The sequence below is a fragment of the Lepisosteus oculatus genome, chromosome 14, assembly GCF_040954835.1.
Source record: "Lepisosteus oculatus isolate fLepOcu1 chromosome 14, fLepOcu1.hap2, whole genome shotgun sequence".
NCBI classification, from domain to species: domain Eukaryota; kingdom Metazoa; phylum Chordata; class Actinopteri; order Semionotiformes; family Lepisosteidae; genus Lepisosteus; species Lepisosteus oculatus.
In genome coordinates this window covers 8,144,785-8,165,800 of record NC_090709.1, presented here as the reverse complement: position 1 = coordinate 8,165,800, position 21,016 = coordinate 8,144,785, and the positions used below count along the sequence as shown (strand labels likewise).

The following is a 21,016-nucleotide window of genomic DNA, read 5'->3' as shown; positions in this document are numbered from 1 at the left end:
CCACAACAGTATGCGCCCTTGCAAAAACCCGCCGGGGGGGGGTCGGTCTGAATTCCTCATCCTTCTCTTTCCTACACCACTCTCCTCCTCCACTACAATAACATTCTCTGCCTCCATGTTTTTTCCATCCATTAAAACACAAACAGGACTCGGAAAGCAACAAAAAAGCAACAACAAAAAAACAAAAGTCTCTCCCCTCCCTAAACAGCGCTAGGCTGAAGGGGAGGGCTTCAAAAATCAACCAAAAACACCAAAAAAACACAAAAAACAAAGTCTTACTTGAGACAAACAAATCCTCTATTCCTCTCCTTCTTCCTGCTCTCACGCTGACCACGCCCCCTGTGACGTCAGAGGGCCTGCTCAAGGGGGTGTGGCCGTAAGAGAGAGCAGGGCTCAATGGCACCCTTCTTATACTTCCCTTGCGTTTTTCTCTTCTTCCCACGTTCTCTCTCTTCACTGCATTCGTCCCCGCTCTATTTCACTTCAGCCTTTCACTCTTGCTTCCTTCCAATGAGGACGGAGCTGCGGGAGAAAGGGCGCTATAGAGGATCGCTGTGGAGAGCTGCTGCTGTGCTTTGACATCTGAGCTCTGTGGAAAACGATCTCAATACAATTCTGAAAAACGCGACTCCCCGAACGCCAGCCGAACAAGTCTCCACAGCCGAAGCGCTGTGTCTCTTTTCAGCCGGCGATAAACCTTTCCTTGATTCCTTTGCGGACCGGTAAAACTGTTCATGATCAGAATAAAAAACGCTCACGCTAATACACCAGCACCCGTGTCTCGCCAAAGCTGACAAATAAACAGACGGAAAAGCCGCACTGCACATGTGAACAGGGGAATGAGCGAGCGAGCGGGGATAGGGCGCCTCCTGCGCTTAAAAGCTTACAGCTCCTGGTATTCCCAGGCGGTCTCCCATCCAAGTACCAACCAGGCCCGTCCCTGCTTAGCTTCTGAGATCAGGCATGCACAAGGGGGTGTAGCCGTAACCGAGAGAAAAGGTCACTGGCACCCTTCTTATAGAGAGGACAGTTCCGTCACCTCTTTTACGACGCTGCTTTTTTTCCCTTGCGTTTTTCTCTTCTTCCCACGTTCTCTGTCTTCACTGCCTTCGTCCCCACTTTATTTCACTTCAGCCTTTCAGTCTTGCTTCCTTCCAATGAGGATGGAGCTGCGGGAGAAAGGGAGCTATAGAGGATCGCTGTGGAGAGCTGCTGCTGTGCGTTGACATCTGAGCTCTGTGGAAATGATCTCAATACAATTCTGAAAAACGTGACTCCCAGAATGCCAGCCGAATAAGTCTCCACAGCTGAAGCGCTGTGTCTCTTTTCAGCTGGCGATAAACCTTTCCTCGATCCTTTGCGGACTTGTAAAACTGTTCATGATCAGAATAAAAAACGCTCACGCTAATACACAAGCACCCGTGTCTCGCCAAAGCTGACAAATAAACAGACGGAAAAGCCGCACTGCACGTGTGAACAGGGGAATGAGTGAGAGAGCGGGGATAGGGCGCCTCCTGCGCTTTAAAGCTTACAGCACCTGGTATTCCCAGGCAGTCTCCCATCCAAGTACCAACCAGGCCCGTACCTGCTTAGCTTCCGAGATCAGATGAGATCAGGCGTGCTCAAGGGGGTGTGGCCATAAACGAGAGAGTGTCTCAATGGCACTCTTCTTATAGAGAGGACAGCTCCGTCACCTCTTTTACGACGATTAATAACCACAATAACGACCAACCAACAAAAACAACCATCTAAACATAATAACAACCAAAAACAAAGATAACAACAGCAATACAAAATCAAATATCCTCTTTATTATAAACAAAATCGACCTCAATTTTTGAACATAAAACATTACACAAAATCAATACCTCAACACTCCATACTCAACAACGATAATTCACAAACAGCCAGAACATGTAACTCCACATTTCCAAATAGACACATTTCCATAGCCCCGCCCCTTATGCAAAACCAACATCCCTCCCCTGTTCTCTCTCTCCGCTGGCGTTTGCAATCATTTTTATTTTTAAATAAATTTTTGCAAAGTCATGTATTTTAAAAATCTTAAGATTTCTATATTTATGTCTTTATTTAGTGGTTTCATTAGTCAGAAAGGCTAAACTTTCTTGGAAAAATTTTTGAAGGGGGGAGGTTTCTTTCGCTTGAAATCTCGCCCCCTTCTACTTTGAAAATACCTGTGAAACCGGTTTAATTCGTCACAGCCAGCACTCCCGCAAAGAGGGGGGTTGTATTTGCAGTGTATATAGTAGATGGGAAAGCCAGAGCCAACCGCTACGCCGCCCACGTGTTATGCTCTTCGTTAATGCCAGAACACATCATTATATCTAATTTTGTATTTCTTAAAAAAAAAATCGTTTTCCCAGCCTAACAGTATTGTTGTGTTGTTATTGTTTTTAAACTGTAAAGCGCTTTGAGGAGCCGCCACACTGTATACAATAAAGTTAATTATTATTACTATTGTTAATTTGCTGGACAGAGAGGTGAACATTATTACACAGAAGACAAACATAGCGATTTACGTTGCATTGTGCATTGTGCTGCTGTAATACAGTTTTAAATAATTAAAAGTCTAAACAGTATCAGCTTTATTTATGGGTTTTAAATAAAGGCGATTTAAACGCGATTTAAATCAATATAAATGTTTATATTGTAACGCATAGGTGACTATTCATTGTTATTAAAATGACTTAAATTCTATCATGTTGAAGTTTTATTTAATTTCTGAGCCATACTGATTCTTATGGAAGCCAGTTTCCGCCAGGGAGTAAAAAAAAAACACACTATGGTATTCTCTCCGATACAGTGCAGTTAAAAACATATCTCTGATGTTGTTCCTAAATGAATATCGTTTATGACCATCAGACGCTTTATGCTCCTTTTCTTTTTTCCAGAGGATTGAACAGGGAGAGGCATTTCATGATGTACTTTTCACTGATGAAACAACAGTGGCTCTGGAACAGTTTTCAACCGTGTCGTTTTATAAAAAGGGAAGATATGTGAACAAGCAAAACCCAAAACAAACATGTATGCCATACGGCGTACGCGTTACTGGAGCTAAAAGTTTAACCTTTGTCACTAATATAACCACTAAATAAAGACATATAGAAATCCCTTTGTTACAGACTGTATATGGCTGGTATTGGTAGTTTAAAGAAAAAATACACACCAGTATTCCACTTTCTCCCTAAACATTTTAAGCATCAGAGTCTTACAATGTTCTCATTTGTTCTCAAGTGTAAAAAGAGGTGATAATTCTTAATAATTCCATGTCGCATTAACTAACCTCTTCAGTTTATTCCGCCAGACAGTACATGAATATAATTATATCATTATTATTTTTTTTACATATGCAATTCCATATTATATTCCCTGTTAATCAAATTCTAAAAGTATGCATTTGTTAGATAACAAGCAAATTCACAGAAAAGGTTAAAAGACTATCACTTTTCACAAAGTATATAATCCTAATATGGTCAGAAGGAGCACGTAAAAACGTTTCCCAAATAACAACATGTAAGACTTTGATGCTTAAAATGTTTAGGGAGAAATGGAATACTGGTGTGTATTTTTTCTTTAAACTACCAAGACCAGCAATATACAGTACAGTTTACATACAGTAATATGTTTATGTTCCTAAATTAATATCGTTTATGAGCATGTGAAAGGCATGGTGAATCGGAGATTCTCAAGAATTACTTTGTATGATTGGAAACGAATGCGTGATCGGATCAACTAAATGCTGTGGTGTTACTTTTTGTCAATGAAAAAATAAACTCTTTTCGTTTACAAAGACGGTTACAAAGAATGTGGACCAGGGTAATACTTTGAGCTTACAGCTTGTCCAAGGTCATTCATTATTAATACTATTAGTAATATCTTCGGTAAAGACTTTGATGCATAAAATATTCCTGCATAATCAAAATATTTATGATAAAGGCTGTGTATGATAGGTTGTGTACTTTTGTCCAACAGAACAATCTTGCTTTTATAAAATATACCGCCTTTTTAATGTTTAATGTTCAACATGCTGTAATACACTGTTTAAATTTAAAAGTCTTAAGAGTATACAACTTAAATTCTTAATTGAATAAAGATTGTCCCTCTGCAGTGATCAGGATTCGAAACCAATGTTTTCTGGTGACAGCTCAAATGCTGTACAGGAGAGGTTAACCTTTATTAGCTCCACCTGGTGGTTTTACAAGGTGATTCCGGATGCTATTAACATAATCTAAGTTGCATACCGGTATGATGCGGTGTACTGCGACACGCCCACTGTGTTATACTGCAGCATACCTCGCTTGTTTTGAATGGCTGCATCTGTTAATGCAGTTATTAATATTGTCGAAATTACCATTGCAATTCAATGTTAATTATACATTGCGGCAATGTATATATACACATAGCTGTTTTTTCGCTATTATATATATGTATATTGGACGAATCATTGCCCACTGGGTTGTTTTTGTCTTATAAAGACTCTGTTCTTTTATTCCGTGTAAGAAAGGAATAAGTTATTAAAACGTTCCACACTTTCAACAAAACATATTTGTCCACGTTCTAACGAAGTCAAGCATGTACCTGTGTGCATTGACAGTGCATGTCTCAAAAGGACATTGAATAACAAAATGACCTTTTTGTTGTTATTCTTGTGGTTGCAGCTGTTTCTTTCTTTTACGTTCTCCAGCAACATTTACAGGCCGGGTTTTATCAATTGACTTGTACAGAACAAGTGCCATGTTCAGAGGATCATATTTAAAAAATGGTACAGTAAAATTTCTTGTAATTCAGGCTTTGACAGTCTGTCACATTGTCTCTCACACCTCGGTGTCAGAATTGTGAGACGATTTTGTAATCAGGATAGAGGGCCATAGCAATACAGCAGAAAGTGCAATCACCTTTTCCCAGTGTAAATGTGTGTTATTGTGAGCTTTTTAAATTGGTTTGCGCTTTTCTGAAATATATTCCATACAAACAATACAATCTGCACAGTCGCTATTTATCTGGATATCCCCTTCCACTGAAGATGTCTACAGTATTCTATCCTGATTAATTCTGACCGAAAGGCGAAGGACGACATAATATCACAGCAGCAGCATTTAAGGTGGAACGAAAAAACGCGAATAGGAAACTGGCGATTAAGAACTTCAGCCTCGTAATCTTCTTTATAGTCAATAAATGAATATGGTATTTGCATGGGGTAATATAATTGCAAATATTTTTCAATATATAACTAAATTATACAGTATTATTTACGAAATAATAATTCAATTTAAACTGAAACGAAGTTACATAAAACGCATTTTTTCTCCGTGTCACTAACGGGCTTCCGTACAGGCTTTCAGTTGAAAAAAGCTACAATGTTAGCGTTAAATACAACACCTGTTGACGCTGCCAGCACGATCTGTATCTTGTGTTGGTCATTAACGAACGGTAAGTTTGATCAAGGTCTTAAATTTAAATGCAGTGTGCTCTTTCTTTACTTAATATCTTTCGAAGTTAAATGCCATTTCGAAAACTGTTATCAATAATAACTTTTACTTTGTTTATTTGCTTTTAGGATCGAGTAAAGTCGTGAAATTAGTTTGCAAGATTTTCTGTAAAGTGGATAGCTTGTTTTACTACTCTATTTTGCAACGTTATGTAACTTAGCTAAATACAGTGTTTGCTACTGAACGACATATTTTTCTATTGAACGTCGTCGCATAGATAACAGTCCATCACGTTTTCACAACGTTATATAGCTAGTTTCGCTTTGTCCTTCCGTGTATTTGTCTCGACAGAAAAATTAAACATCTGATAGTATGCAATAAATGCTTAACAAATTATAAGTTACTGCAGGCCGGAGCATTATCGAGCGTGGAAGCTTTACATTACATAACGATGCTGCGTTGAGTACTAAAACCAGGTATCTACTGTAGAGCAAGTCAACCAAGCTAGTTACACGATTACTCGATCCTAAAGGCAGCCAAAGTAAAATGTCCATTAAGTACCGTTCTAAAAATGACATCTAGCTTTCGGAGATATTAAGGTAACATTGCTCTACATTTAAGACCTTTATCAACCTCACCGCTTGCTGTATGACCAGCACGTGATGTAGGCTCTACTACCATAACTGATGCGTTTTCAATTGCATAATTCCATGATTTTTTAAATTGAAGATTAAATTTAAAGAAATTAAATAAGTGTATAAGACTGGCACCAGGGTTTTCCCATGATGATTTCCTCAGTGAAGGCAAGTATTAACTGATAAAAAATATTTGTTGTTTAATGATAACATGATTGATGCGTTTATGTGTATTCTGTTTTGAAAGTGGTATTTGTTTTTTTTTTTAATAATGTATATTCAGTGTACAGGAAATTTGAACTGATGCCTGATGCGGAGTTACACATCTATGATGACACACTAATGGAGGCTGAAGATGACACACTTCAAGAACTAATTCAATCAAACCCAAACCTTTGTTTAACTATCAAAGATAGTAATGAGGGTGAATCACATTTAGCTGATCCTAATGAATATTGTTTTCATTAAAACAATAGTTTTCTCATTGTCTTCTTTTGCCTTATTTATTTTTAAAGAACTTGAATCCCTTGGCCTTTCGTCACCCAGTTCCTGCATGGATACATTGTCCCGTTCATCCAGTGATACCGACTTAAGATTTTCCGAGCCTTCCCCCAGAAGGGCCAACACAAGCATTGATGTAGATGACACTACAGCAAAAGAGGTATTGTTAACTCTTATAGAGTGATGCTGATTTTATTTTGTGCCTTTATTTTTAATGTGAGCTGCATTCTAAATCATAGCATGACTCTGAGCTTTAGTAGTTCAGGTGGGTAGCTGCGTCAGCATGCGTGGGCTGCAAAGGAACAAGTTATTCCATGCTGAAAAAAAGAAGAAAGAACACAACGTTTCGGCCGTGGAGCGAAGAAGGCTCCAGGGCTGAAACATTGTGTTTTCTTTCCACACCTGAAGAAGGCTCCACGGCCGAAACGTTGTTTTCTTTCTTCTTTTTTTCAGTATGGAATAAACCTATTACTTGATACTCTGAGCTTTACCTACAGATGATAACAGTCAATCTGCAGTACAGAAAAGTTTGGCAAATTTCGAGAAGCCATTTATCCACTTCAATACAGAAAAAAATGGGGAATTGATTAACCAAAATAAATATTGCTTGGGGTAAGATATGATTGCTGCTAAAATCGGCAAACTGGCACTTATGATCAAGTGCCCATGAGAGACATGTTTCTATATGTCCCCATTTTGGAAACATTTAAATTCATGTGCTGGAATTCTTAGATTTATGAGTTGCTTAGAGAATGTCATACACCAAGATTTTTGTGATGGAAGTTACTTTAAGTCTCGTCCACTGTTCTCAAAACTGAGCCACACATTCAACTAGGATGATTTTGAAACCACTAATCCACTTGGCTCTAAACGTGGGGATCAGAAGATTGGGTGCCTTTATTTTGTTCTTGGAAATGTGCCACCAAAATTCAACTGAGCTGTTATGAATATTCTTTTGATATCGCTTTTTTTATATACAGGACCTTAAGAAGTATGTTTTTGATGTTATACCGGTACCATTGCTAAATTATACCAGAACTTTAGAAGGTCATGAAATAGATCTTCCCTTTTCCACTGACAGAATATATGGTACCATCTTTCGTATTACTGGTGATAATTTAGGAATGCACATTATTATTGATTTTACAGAATCTTTTGCTGGAAATTATTTTTGTCACCTTTGTTTGATAAGAGAGATGCCCAGACTATACATAGGATGACCCCAAAATAATCTTGTGGGGAAAATACATTTTTGAAATGCATTGGCAGTCTCTTCAAGTTGACCCACAGCCCAATTCAGTTTATGATGTGAAAAAAAAATCAGTCTTCAACTCTACAATATTTTCATGTGTGTGATAATTACTCACCATGACATCATGCATTAGCTTCTCGTGGGTGTGGCTCAGTATGAGGTGAAATTACTTTTTGAATATCTAACAGAAAACTTTCAAATCAGATGTGTTAAGAATTTACTCCTTTGATTACGGGTTTTTAGAGCATAAAACAAACATCCTACAAATGTTAACTTTGAAGGCACAGGTCGTAATATTGGGCTGAATGCTATACGAACTTGGTGCCTTGTCAAAAACATTCCTCTATTATTTGGTGAGTTTGTCCATCAAGGAAATCAAAATTGGAATTTGCGGTTTGAAATAATGATTATAGTTTTCTCCCTTATTCATACTGAAGGTATGACTGAACATTTGAAGTATTTGATTATTGACCATCATAAACTTCTTAAACTGTTGTATCCAGAGAGAAGCCTAATTCCAAAGCATCACTACATGGTACATTATCCAAGCTGTATAATAAGTCCTTTGTTACATGTGAAGAAAGATGTGAAGACGGGGGTTTGAATTTAATCCTTTCTGTATGAGGTTTAGACTTCTAAGTCACAAGCTGGGGTTTATGGCAGGAAAGGGGGTTAACTGATAAGGATTGCAGATGCAAGCTAGGAACCCCCCTGGGTGTAATCTTAAACTGACCATTTGGCCAGGACCTCGTAAACTGACCAAATACCATGAACCCCCCTCTTTACCATCAGACCGAGTGACGTCAGAAACGGAGAAGAAGACACTATATAACCCAAAAGTTTATACCAGTATGGGGAACAATACTTCAGTTTTGTTGTTTCTTGCGGGAAACAAGACTTCGGCTTTATTGTTCCTTGCATGCAATAAACTCATCTGTTTTACTTCATCTCGGGATCAAGAACCTTATTCCTTCTGTTACAACACATGTATGGACTATGGGGCTTGAGGGCAAACATAAAGTGTCTAAAACCACACTGAAAGACTTCAAGAACCTTACAAAATCAATTGCTAAGAAACATTAAATGGATGTTGGGTATCGTTGGGAAAAATTATCAGTAAGACATACTGAGGACCAATGACATTCTCTTTTAATTACATTACTAGTGGTATTGGTTTGGCAAAAACTCTTCAACTGACCTTATAAAAGAATGTGTCTATTACAAATTACTTAAAATTGATGGTATATAGTACAGACCAGGACTTGTAATTTGCAGTAAGATTGAACAATAAATTTATTAGTTTTCTGCAAAATTAATAAAATACTGATGATTGATAACACCATCTATGTTTTGGTGGACAAGCTCTTCACAAATCACCTTGATGAACATTACCATGCTTTCCAAGTGACTGAAAGTGAGGAAAGGGATGTTCTGAAATTTGAGGATTTGAAGTTGTGAAAGCCTTTTGATCTTCAGGGTACATATGGTAGTGATGAAAACATTTATGTTATTCTTATATTTGTTATAATATGGTTTATACATATATGTCCTTATTGAAAAATGTAATTGCGTTATTGTATATGGGAATGCTGATTGGATGAGGGCCTTTTGCAGAAGGCAGAGCTAGATGTTCGAGTAGGGATCTGCGATCCTGCATTGGCCGCAATGGAGCATGTAAAGGTGCGTTCTGTGGTAAAAGGTAGAGAGAACAAACGTGTTTCGGCTTTGCAGCCTCTTCTGCTGGGAGGGAGGGTGAGAAAGCAAAGAAATGAGGCAAAGAAGAACAAAAGACAGTTAGGTTAGAATGGGCATGGAGCAGGTGAGAATGAGTGTCCACATGAAAAGCCAAGATCTGCAAATAACGCAGAGGAATTAGAAGGAGATGAGTCTGTTGTTGAGAGAAATGGGGAAAATCTTGTGAAAATTTGGAACATATCTTCCCACTCATTCTCACCTGCTGTTTACCTATTCTACCTGCTCCATCCTATGTTCTTATTTGCCTTATTTCATTGCTCCTCTCTCCCTCACACCAGAGGAGACTGCACATCCTAAACGTGCTTCTTCTCCTTACCTTTGACCATGGAATTACGATTTACGTGTTGTAGCTATTCATAAGTCTTTTTTTAAAACTTTTGTTCCACTTGCATAAATGTCACCAAAAACAAATGTTTAAACCATTTTTTCACATATAAAAACAGTTTAAAGTGGACTTTACCTGTGTTTGCCTGTTTTATAGGTTAACTTTCACACATAGAAAACATACAACTAAACAGCATTTTACTTCAGTTGTTTTAAATATACTGCACACAGAAAATGAAATTTAAGAGTTTGTATTCACTCTCCTATTCAGTGTTACTTAACACTAATAGTGTCAATTAATTGACACCACAGTGTTGTTAAAAAAACTCTGGATAGTGTGAGCACTTTACACTGCACTTAGTGCATACTGCAGAAGTGTACAAATAACACAGATAATTCTGAAAATGACACTCAGAGTTTAACACTGTCAGAGTTTAGGCTCAAAGTATTTAGAAAGTGTTAATTTAACTCTGGTGAATGTGGAGCTGTTAAAGTTTTGAGTTGATTTAACACTGGCTGATTTGCTGCGTATAAATACATATACAACAGAGTTTCAAATTAGTTTACTGCAAATGGGTGAAATCCACATTTTTGTTGTAAAAGTACTTAGTATTGAGGAGTGAGTCTATGGTTAAATTTTTTTAGACAAGAAACTAAACAATTTTGTCCATAAGTAACTGCTTGCAATATAAATTGGGGGAAAAAAAACATCTTTGTAATGCAAATGTATTTTTGATCAGAACATGTCAATTTTTATTAAAATATTTACTGCTGTGAAAACAAATGTTATGGTTGTATTTAGAGAATATTGGAGATCAATTGCATGAGCAATATTTTGTGTAACTTAAAAATCATGATGATGCACATTTAAGGTTAGGGTATTGTATATCTAAAACACAATACAGTTGCAGGCACCTGTGAGTTCTGAGGAGATTAAAGACCTCAGACTCATTTACGTCACGGTCTAGCCATGCCGCAATAGATTAGAGAAAAGACAGTAATTTGATTTTTTTTAAATGCATTCATCATTGTACAGTTCTAGCTTTCTGTGTATTGTCTTATCCTGTTTATCTCCTATGTGATAAAGCTGGTGTCTTTTCAAGAGGCTTGACATTAAAACTCTTCCCACACTGACTGCAGCTGACGGGTTTCTCACCTGTGTGAATGATGGTGAGTGTTTAAGTTGTTTAACTGACTCAAATGTTTCTCACATAGACTTAGGCTGAAAAGTTTCTCCCCTGTATGAATTAGTTGGTCGGCTTTTAAATTGCCTGCCAGACTAAATTTCTTCCCACATTGGCTACAGGTGAATGGTTTCTCTTCTATGTGAACAACCTGGTGGGTTTTTAGCTTCCTTGCCAAACTTAACCTCTTAACACACTGACTACATTTAATTTGTTTCTCTCTTGTGTGAATAAATTTAAAAAAAATATTGATTTTAAATAGGCTACCTGACTAACTCTCTTCTCACACAGGCTGCAGCTGAAAGGCTCCTCTCCTGTGTGAATAAGCTGGTGAGTTTTTAAATGGTTTCAGCAACTAAAACTCCTCTCACACTGACTGCAACTGAATACTCTCTCCCCTTTATGAGTGTGCCAATGACTTTTCAATTTATTTGGCTCTGGGTGCTGTAACATAGTACTGATCTCTTCAACAGGTGCTTCAGTCTGCTGCTCTGCAGGGTCAATCAACTGGGGCTAAATGTGCTGCTCTGTAAGATTGAAAACATCCAGTTCTTCTTTGTGCTCTAGTACAGAGACACAGCCCATTCCGTTACAACCTTGTGTAATATTTTTAGTGTCCAAATTAACATTCTCTGTGAAATCATTATAAACTAACAACCCAGGTGTCCCACTCTCAGGCTCCGTCTTCATCATGGGCACAGAGTCCAGATCCTCCACACTCTGTCTGCTCTCTGTGTGCTGCTCACTGAGTGTCTCTTTCCCTTCTGCAGCAGTGAGCTCTGTCTCCTGCAACAGACTGGAGCCCCACTCCTCCTCACTGTGCTGGGGAGCCCTTTCCCCAGCTTCAAGGAGAGCACTGGCCTCTGAGCCTGAAATCACAAGACAAGAGGACAAGGCCTTTCAGTCAGGTTCAAAAGCGCATTACCCCCACCACAAATAAAAAGTACCTGCATATTAATATACAAGATGATACAATTTGAAAAATGTTAACATCTGATCTTTTATGTACAGTAGATGTCATATGTTAAGATGAAGGTAAGAATAATTGAATAAATGAACACAAAAACGTTTCAACTGTTGGATCAATGTTAATACATTGCTTTCATTTTTTGGAATCCCATGCTAAAATAAAAAAATATATAAAACCATAGTGAATCCCCCACAAAAATTATATTTCTAATCTTCAACTGGATAATACAATTATTTTAACAATCTACACATCAGCAAAGTCAAATTACTGCATTTGTACAATATTGTACGCAATTTTAATCAAATGCAGAGAAAGACCTTGAAGTTGGGGTTTGAGTAGAGTTTAAAACCTTGCAAGAGAAATACAAGTACTGGGCTCATAAAAAACTGAATATCCACCAATATGGAGCAAAACATGTCAACAGAGAATAGGAAGAACATCAATAATTGTGTTAATAATTACATTTATGCTATGATAATGCTATCATAAATAATATAATTATCTGCTGGGTTATCTTACAAAAAGTCACAAGTACAAATTTAATGTATGGAATGCATACATTAGTGATTATTTTATTTATAAAGTGACTATATAGTTGCAATAGTTTAAACAGTTGCTATAATCATTGGAGGAAATATGTTCAGTATTCTTGTTTATTATTAATAATGTATGTTGGCCATTGCACCCCCATTAGACAATAAGACAATAACCGGGTATGTGAGGGGCCCCAGGCCACTGGCAACAATATAATCCATATAATCAACAATATAATTAGTTCAGGTGGGTAGCTGTGTCAGCATGTGTAGGCTGCGAAGGAACAAGTAATAGGTTTATTCCATGCTGAAAAGAGAAGAAAACACAACATTTCACACTTCAGGTGTGTGAAAGACAGGGTAGTAAGCAAAGGTAATGTAGCGTGAAAACAAAAGCAGGGAGAGAGGAGGAGTGAGGGGCGGGTGCAGGTGCCAGAAAGAGGCCAATCAGGATGTGTGAAGTCAGGATAGGTGAAGAGAGGTGTAAAATGAAACCTACAATGAATAGAGAGAATTTAGAAGAACAGTAGTCTGTCGTTACGAGAAAGGGGAAGGTGTGATCCTAGCTGCAGGATAATTTTAGTTTCTGTAGTCTTTTGGATGTATATTATATATATTTAGTAATATAATCAATCCCCCATGTTTCTATTGCAGACAGTTCAGTTCCAGCAAGTAGAGAGATACAGACCCCTCCACTTCCAACATGTCTTATTGTTCTCAATCATAATTAAACATAATAAGTATTATCAATCAGTATTACAGTTACTGTTGTGATGTAGTCAGGGTCCTGGGAATGAATAAATAAGGTAGAGATGCCAAGAATCCTTCTCTCCTTCTCATTGATAGCAGCCCCTTTTCTCAGAATCAGAACTTGACACGGGAGAATACAAAGGTGTATCCTCTTATTCTGCTATGCTATTTATTAATTTTCAGAAACTGAGTAATGGTAAGAACTGATCCTGGAATGTTCTCTTCCTAGGATGATAAAAAGCTACAGATCCAGCACCCCAGTGTTTTGAGTCAGCAATGCTAACCACTGCTCCACCCTGCTGCCTGGCAAAGTTTTAAGCACAACTCATTCTACACTATGTACTACAAACAAATTATTTAATGCGTAAATAAATTGTGTTTTTAACGATAATCACTTTGATAATTCCGTTGCTATATCAAACACGTCTTTCCCACTTCATTCTGCATCTCTTCATTATATTCTCACCAAGCAGTTAAAGACACTGTTTATAAACACTCAGGCATTGACTTCATATAAGTCACCCTACTGACCTGACAGCTTCAGTTTCATGTCCATTTCTTGTATTTCTGCAGTGACTTCACAGGGAAGCGTGTGTCCAACATGATCTGTCTGTCCCTGATCTCCTCCTGCTCCTAACTCCTCCCACAGCTGCAATCTCCACTTCAGGATCTCATTTTCCACATGACCCATCTTTCCAGAAACTGTGAGATGCTGCGGAGTTTGTCTTCTCCTCGTCCTCAGAGTCACACATCCTGTTTCAGAAACATTCTGAGACTTCGTAAGCAATCAATTTGAGCAAAACCTCCATGAAAGCGTGAAACTGAGTTTCCAGATCGAATAGCAAATTTGCCATATTTATTCAGAGTCCATCACAATCACAGAGTTACTGGTGTGCCGATCTACTGAAATGACAAAATGAGACTTTTGTGCACCTGCGGGTCTATTTCAGTGCCAGTTCCTACACTTGTATAAATATTTTGTTACATCAGTCTACAATTTTTATCCACAGTCCAATATCTTCTAAATTAAGAATAATTCCTGTTTACATTACATTTTACACTAGGGATTCCCTCAAAAATAAACTTGCTTGTAAGAATGATAAGAAATGACATACATAATGAGAAGATTTACTTGTATTCACATAAAGTAAATTCTCCACATAAAGAAACTCTCCACAATTTTCCCATTGTGGGAAATATGACCATCATATTCTTGCTAAGCGGTTTCTCTGTTTTTTCTCCTATTATCATTGTCAGCGATCACAAGAAGGAAAAAAACACAGCTGTCAAGAGTGGGATTTGAATCCACACCTCCACTCAAAGACCAGAACACCCAAGCAAGTTGGAAAGATACAAGTCCTTAAATCTAGTGCCTTAGACCACTCGGTCATCCTGATGGGTGCTGGAGAAAGGTGTGCTGAATACACCAGTAGTTCACTAAACTGAGTTTCTTCTCTATGCTGGAGAAGTGCCAAGTTGGCTATTGTAGCCTAAATGGATTGCGGCAATCAAACATACGGGCTATTCGGAGTGTGTTTTCTAACTTTAGCGTAATAATTTTCCTGATGCCTTGGAGGAACAGAAATGATAGATTGTCTTTACAACCTTGGTCTCCTAATAAGGAATGGGATCAGTGTAAGACAGCTTTCCTCTTCAGGGAACCAAGATTTTTTAATGTCAAGATTGCATATGATGTGATGTGTAAACATTTACAAGGCTGAAGTTGGCTTCTTATTTGCGTTTTTCATTCCACCTTAAATGCTGCTGATGTAATATTATGCCGCCTTTTGCCTGTAGATGGCTCTTTATAGTCTTTTTTAAATGTACTAATTTGGATGGATTACTGTACATATCCTCAGAAAATTGGAATATGTAAGTAAATAGTGACTGTCCAGATTGCATTTTTGTATGAAACACATTTCAGAAAATTGAAAACCAATTTTCAAAACTCACAATAACACAAACTGGCATGTTAGACAATGAGTAAGTAAAACAAAGGCAGTGAATTCACTGGCACTTTTTGCATATTTACCACAACCTTGCCTTCTGATCATTAAAAGTCTCCTATACTTGCATTTTACAAGACATTTTAATATAGCAGTATTAAATGGGACATTAAGAACATGGCATATGAAAATATATGGTTAACCGAGGATGAGCAAAGTGTGATTGCACTTTCTGCTTTTTTGCTCTGAACCTACCAGCTGGTTATAAAAACATCTCAAAATTCTGACACTGAGATATGAGAGACTATCAAAATCCTGGACTTCAGGAAATTTTATTGTACCTTTTTTTAAATATCACCCTCTGAACATGGCATGAGAGAATACATTGGCAAATAGTGATTGCAATTTCTGCTGTTTTGCTGTGACCCTCACTCCCGATTATAAAATTGTCTCACAGTTCTGACACTGAGGAGCTTTACTGCTTTCAGAGGGTCTTTTATCGATGCTGCTGTAGTAGAGAAGTGACATAATCACAAACGCGGACAATTGCTACTTTCTAATTCTATAAATACGAGTCCCAATGAACAATTCTGGGACATGGTACATCTTTAATAATTTTTAAATAAGTTTCAGTTTGGAAAAACTACATTCACCAGAAGCTACCGAAACCAGTAAAGTTCACATAATGCGTAATCCAACAACGTTTGGGGGTGAAAATGAGTATTTCCTGCTATGAATACTAACACTGTTACAGGGTGCGTTTAGGACTATTTTAGCTCAGATAAAGCTGTCAGTTCATCTTTCATTTTTACTCCATGAATATTGGCAATGTTATTGCTACTGAGCGGTAAAGGTAGATTCTGCCAATACTTCATGAGATCTTTTTTAATATTTCTGGTCCCATACAAAAAGCCAAAAGTATCGATTGCATGTAACTGATAAAATCTCTCTTTGAGGGACGTTATAATACGTGTAAAATAAATGGAAACTTTATCAGCTTTAATTAAATGTGGCATTGTGAAATCAACCTGTAGCCCTACGGAATGCAGTCACTCTCCCAGTGACAGCGGCAGGAGCAGAGAGATTATATCAGAGCACGAACAAAGAGTTCGGAAATCAAGGGAAATTGATTTACAGAACATTTTACTAAACTTTCCTATCTGCTCGGCCTTACTGAAGTATTTTAGCTTTTTTGTCTATTTCTATACTTTACAGTAGATAGTGTTTAGCCAGAGAAGAGAGATACAAGCGCTATACCCCCAAAGTAACCGCCGATTCCAATAACCTTAACAAAAGCAGGAAGATCTCCAACACAGGCTGGAGACGCTGTGTCCGGGTTTAGCGGTTGTACAATTCGCGTGTTCTCCCTCCTTTATTACCTTCATAAACCCCTCTCAAACCACAACAAACTCACAGAATATTTCGGTGAACAAATACTGGGTCTTTCTTTCCGAAATCACAGGCAGAAAAAATAACCACGCTGAAATAAATTTCCTAAAATCCAATAAAGTCCAGTCACGTTCAGGTACGATTCTGATGTATCTGAATAGTGTGGGCGGAGATTGTTTATCCACTGGGCTCTGCACGCGTGGGTTCGAATCCCACTCTTGTCGGTTTGAGCCTTTGACTTTTGCGTTTGCGGTCTGTTGCTACTGTAGTAGAGCACTACATTTCTATCATTGGCTGAACGTGGCTTAAAGCAGTAGCTGACAGACGATAGTCTCTTAATATTTAGGCTAAATTTATGTTTTGTGCTGCTTTCACCTGATATTAATAGCAGTCCTGATGAACGGTTTTGGGACATGGCGCATCTTGAAAAATGTTCTTGTTAATTTTAGTTTGGAAAAAATGCACTCACCAGAAACCGGAACTGGTCGTGTTTACATAATGCGCAATGCAATAGCAAAGTTTGGATTTGAAAAAAATCTTGCTATGAGTCCTTAGCTGTTACAGGAGGCGTTTAAGGACTTTTAGCTCATAAATTCATCTTACATTTCTACTCTATCAATATTAGCAATGTTATCTTTACCTATCATTAAATGTATTTTTTCATGGAGAAAACGTGCACCAGGAAATGTTGTTTAGAAGAAGTGAGTTAACATGAAAAGTGACCTAATTTACCGGAGCAAATGCTCACCTAGCAAGATCTGCTTTACTACAAGAGAGATGTAGAGTGAAAGACGCGATAATTTCACGCCATTGTGGAACAAAACGCTATTTTCGTTGCGACACATAAACTCTTTGTCTGATTAAAAGTTGTAACGCCCTCGCCTGGTGGTGAGGAGGAAGCACCCCTAGGCACTCGTAGTACCGCAGGGCATGCTGGGAGTGGTAGCCAGGGAGAGTCTGAGGGTCAGCACGATGACCAGCGGCTGACCTTACCTGTGTAAATAATGTCCTAGTAGTTCTAGTGCCCTGTGTAGTCTTATAAGTGTATAGCGTGTTGTTAAGTAATTGCCACCCTAAAGATGTGTACGTGTTCTGTCAGTCTCCTCATGTGCGTGTATATCCTGTGTTTGGTTTTGTGGTTGTTAAAGAATAAAGCTATTGCTTGGTTTGTTAATCGCGTCTCCACTGGTCCTTTGTTCTGAGAAGAACCTGTAAACGCTACATTGGTGTCAGAAGCAGGAAGGATGGACAAATCTTGGCAGACATTAGCTGATTCTGTCAAGTGCTGGCTGACTCTAAAAGAGACAGAACCCATCGGCAGCACACATAGAGAGCCTGAGCAACTCCTGGGTGCGACAGGTGGCCACAGCCCTTACCAGGGCTATCCAGTAGTGGTCCTGCTGGTAGAATTGGGGCGACTGCCCTCTACTCCCGCCCAGTCGATGCCCCAAAGAGAAGATACCCTCCCTGCCGTAGCCGATCAGCGATTCCCACACCCATCAGCGCGGGTGCGACCCGGGTGGCTATGACGGGGAAGCGCCTCGGGAAACCTACGAGGAGCAGTTCAAGCTTGCGGCCCAGACGAATGGCTGGTGCCAGGTGGAGATGGCCTGCCACCTGGCGGCGGCGCTGGAAGGAGCGGTCTGCCAGGTGCTCCTGGATGTCTCGGAGGAGTCCATCGAGGGGGAAGAGGAGACAGCCCGTGCAGCGACCCCCGCGGAACAGCCCCGCACGCTGTTTTGCGACTGCTGCGGGAAGAGGCGACACCGAGCCCGGTTCTGCTGGGCACCCGAACCTCGCACTCCTCGATCGGTGTCGGGAAACGGGAACGGGTCGGCTCAGCACGGGGACGGCCGCCCTTGAACACCTCAACCCCCTCTCCGGAGAGCGCTGTGAAGACCGGCGTCCCTCACACCACCGTGGGGCGAGTCGGCTGTAGGGGCCTTTACCTCCACTGCCAAATCGAGGAAGAACCCTGCTTGGCCCTGCTCGACACTGGTTCATCGGTAACCCTACTTCGGCCAGGCATCCTCCCCGACACCGAGGACACCAACCCCCCAGGATGGGAGGCCTCCAGCCTGCGGCTAAGAACCGTGACGGGACAGCTCGCCGCAGTCCGGGGGAAAAAGGTGCGTGCCTTCCGTCTAGGTGCAGCGACGGTGCGCCACCCCTGCTACCTCACACCCATCCAGGAGGACTGCATTCTGGGGCTGGACCTACTGGAGCGAGTGGGGGCCAGTTTGGACTTGGGCCGGCAGGAGTTGGTGTGGCAGGGGGAGCAACTTCACCTGGTGGAGGGCAGGCCCGGCGAAGGCCGAGGGACGCGGGCTTGCCGGAGCTGGGGGAAAAAGAGGCAGTGGCTGCGGCGGCAGACCGGGCCTGTGAGCCGGGGAGCGAGAGTGCCGGATCCTGCCCCCGAGTCGCCCGGGAGGCCAGACAAGGCGGCGGCGGTTGTGTGGAAGCGAGGCGCGCCGTTGAGGACCTCTACCAACATGACATCGAGACTGGTGACACTCTGCCAATCGCATCCCACCTGGACGCATTGCTCACGCCAAGCGGACCGCCGCCGAGGAAAAGATCCGGGAGATGGGAGTGATTGAGCCCTCCGCGAGCCCTCGGCGCCAAAAAAAAGAAGGCTCGTGGAGGTTCTGCGTAAACTACCGCAAGCTGAACGAGGTCACATGGAAGGATTCCTGCGCCCTAACGAGGATAGACGATGCCAAGGACTACATCACCGGGTCGACCTGGTTCAGCTCCCTTGACCTCCGCTGTGGCTAGTGGCAGGTACCACTCGCTCGAAGCTTCTGGCAGTTTACTGCCTTTGGCCTGTGCAATGCCCCGGCGATTTTCAAGAGGCTGATGGAGAGGGTGCTTGCATCGGTCCTGTGGAACCAGTGTGTGCTGTATCTGGACGATCTGCTGGTTCATGCCCAGGGTTTCGACCAGGCCTTGACGAACCTCCAGGCGGTGCTGGCCTGCATCCGCCGTGCTGGCCTGAGGCTCAATCCCCGCAAGTGTGAGCTCCTGAGGCAGGAGGTGACCTTCCTGGGACATGTTGTTGGACTGTGAGGGGTGGCTACAGACCGAGGTAAGGTCGCCTCAATGAGGGGTTGGCCGACCCCCCGCACTGTTGCGGAGCTGCGCAGCTTTCTGGGGTTGGCTTCGTATTACCGGAGGTTTGTCCGGGACTTTGCCAGCATCGCTCCCCCGCTGCACCGCCTCACCGACAAGGGCCGCCGTTTCGACTTCGACTCGGGCTGCGAGAGGGCTTTCAGCTGGTTACCTGAAGCTCTGGTGGGGGCCCCCGTGCTAGCCTTCCCCGATCCGTGGTTACCGTATATCCTGGATACCGACGCGAGTGACTCGGGGGTGGGCACGGTGTTGGCGCAGGAGGGGCCAGATGGGGAGCGGGTAGTTGCCTACTACAGTCGGGCTTTGACTAGGGCTGAACAGAACTACTGCGTGACCCGGTGATGGTGATGGCGGCGGTCCACCACTTTAGGCCGTACCTGTTCAGGACCCGGTTCCGGTTGAGGACCGACCATGCGTCCCTCACCTGGCTGCTCCACTGTAAGGAGCCAGAGGGGCAGATTGTGCGATGGATAGAGGTCCTGCAGGAATCCTGCAGGATGTTTGCCAGGCTAGGGGTGCCGGAGGAGTTACACAGTGACCAGGGGCGTAACTTCGAATCCCAGGTCTTCGCCAGAGTGTGCCAGCGCCTGGGGATCTCTAAGACGTGGACCATCCCACTCCATCCCCAGAACGACAGGTTGGTGGAGCGGTTTAATCGGACTTTAATTGGTTTGAAGAGTTCTGCTGTGTTTTTGTGGTTAAGGCGATGGACTTGAAGTCCATCGGGGTCTCCCTGCGCAGGTTCAAGTCCTGCCGACTACGACAATCTCCTTATGTCATCGTGTGCCTGCATAAAAATGGAAACGCACTGCTCTACTTTTAAAACGCTAAATTGCTTGAAACCGCTGCCTTGGAAACAAATTCTTCAGTGTCCACGAATGACATTTCGCAGCTGAAAGCAGATAAGGATGCTTTTAGTGTTCGTGTGTCTTGTGCCCTACTTCCAGCCTTTGAAAACCTAATTAGTAAAGCTGAAAGAACCGACTCCATGGGTGTTGGTCGTGCACAAGGAGGAGCTGTGACAATAGCAGAGCACGAGTGAGGATGGCGCAGATGGAAACTCGTTTTCATGCGCTCCTAAGAAAATAAAAGTCGAAACCCGAAACAGTAGGAGCCATAAGAGTAAATGCCTCCTAACAGCTAGCAAGCGCTCCTAGTTAGTGTCATGGTGTGTGTCCCTGCCTGTCATGCGGGA

General features: G+C 41.2%; 1 long non-coding RNA gene and 2 pseudogenes across 1 annotated transcript; 1 reads left to right on the top strand and 2 right to left on the bottom strand.

Annotated features, from left to right (window-relative positions):
* Positions 1-880: 880 nt before the first annotated feature.
* On the bottom strand, positions 881-989 carry LOC138219251 (5S ribosomal RNA; annotated as a pseudogene).
* Positions 990-1,525: 536 nt separating this feature from the next.
* LOC138218589 (5S ribosomal RNA) lies at positions 1,526-1,644 on the bottom strand (annotated as a pseudogene).
* Positions 1,645-6,608: 4,964 nt separating this feature from the next.
* LOC138242895 (uncharacterized) lies at positions 6,609-12,580 on the top strand. The gene is made up of 4 exons (XR_011191769.1): positions 6,609-6,746; positions 11,005-11,087; positions 11,393-11,431; positions 11,575-12,580. It is a non-coding gene; the product is annotated as an uncharacterized lncRNA (long non-coding RNA).
* The last annotated feature ends 8,436 nt before the right edge of the window (positions 12,581-21,016 follow it).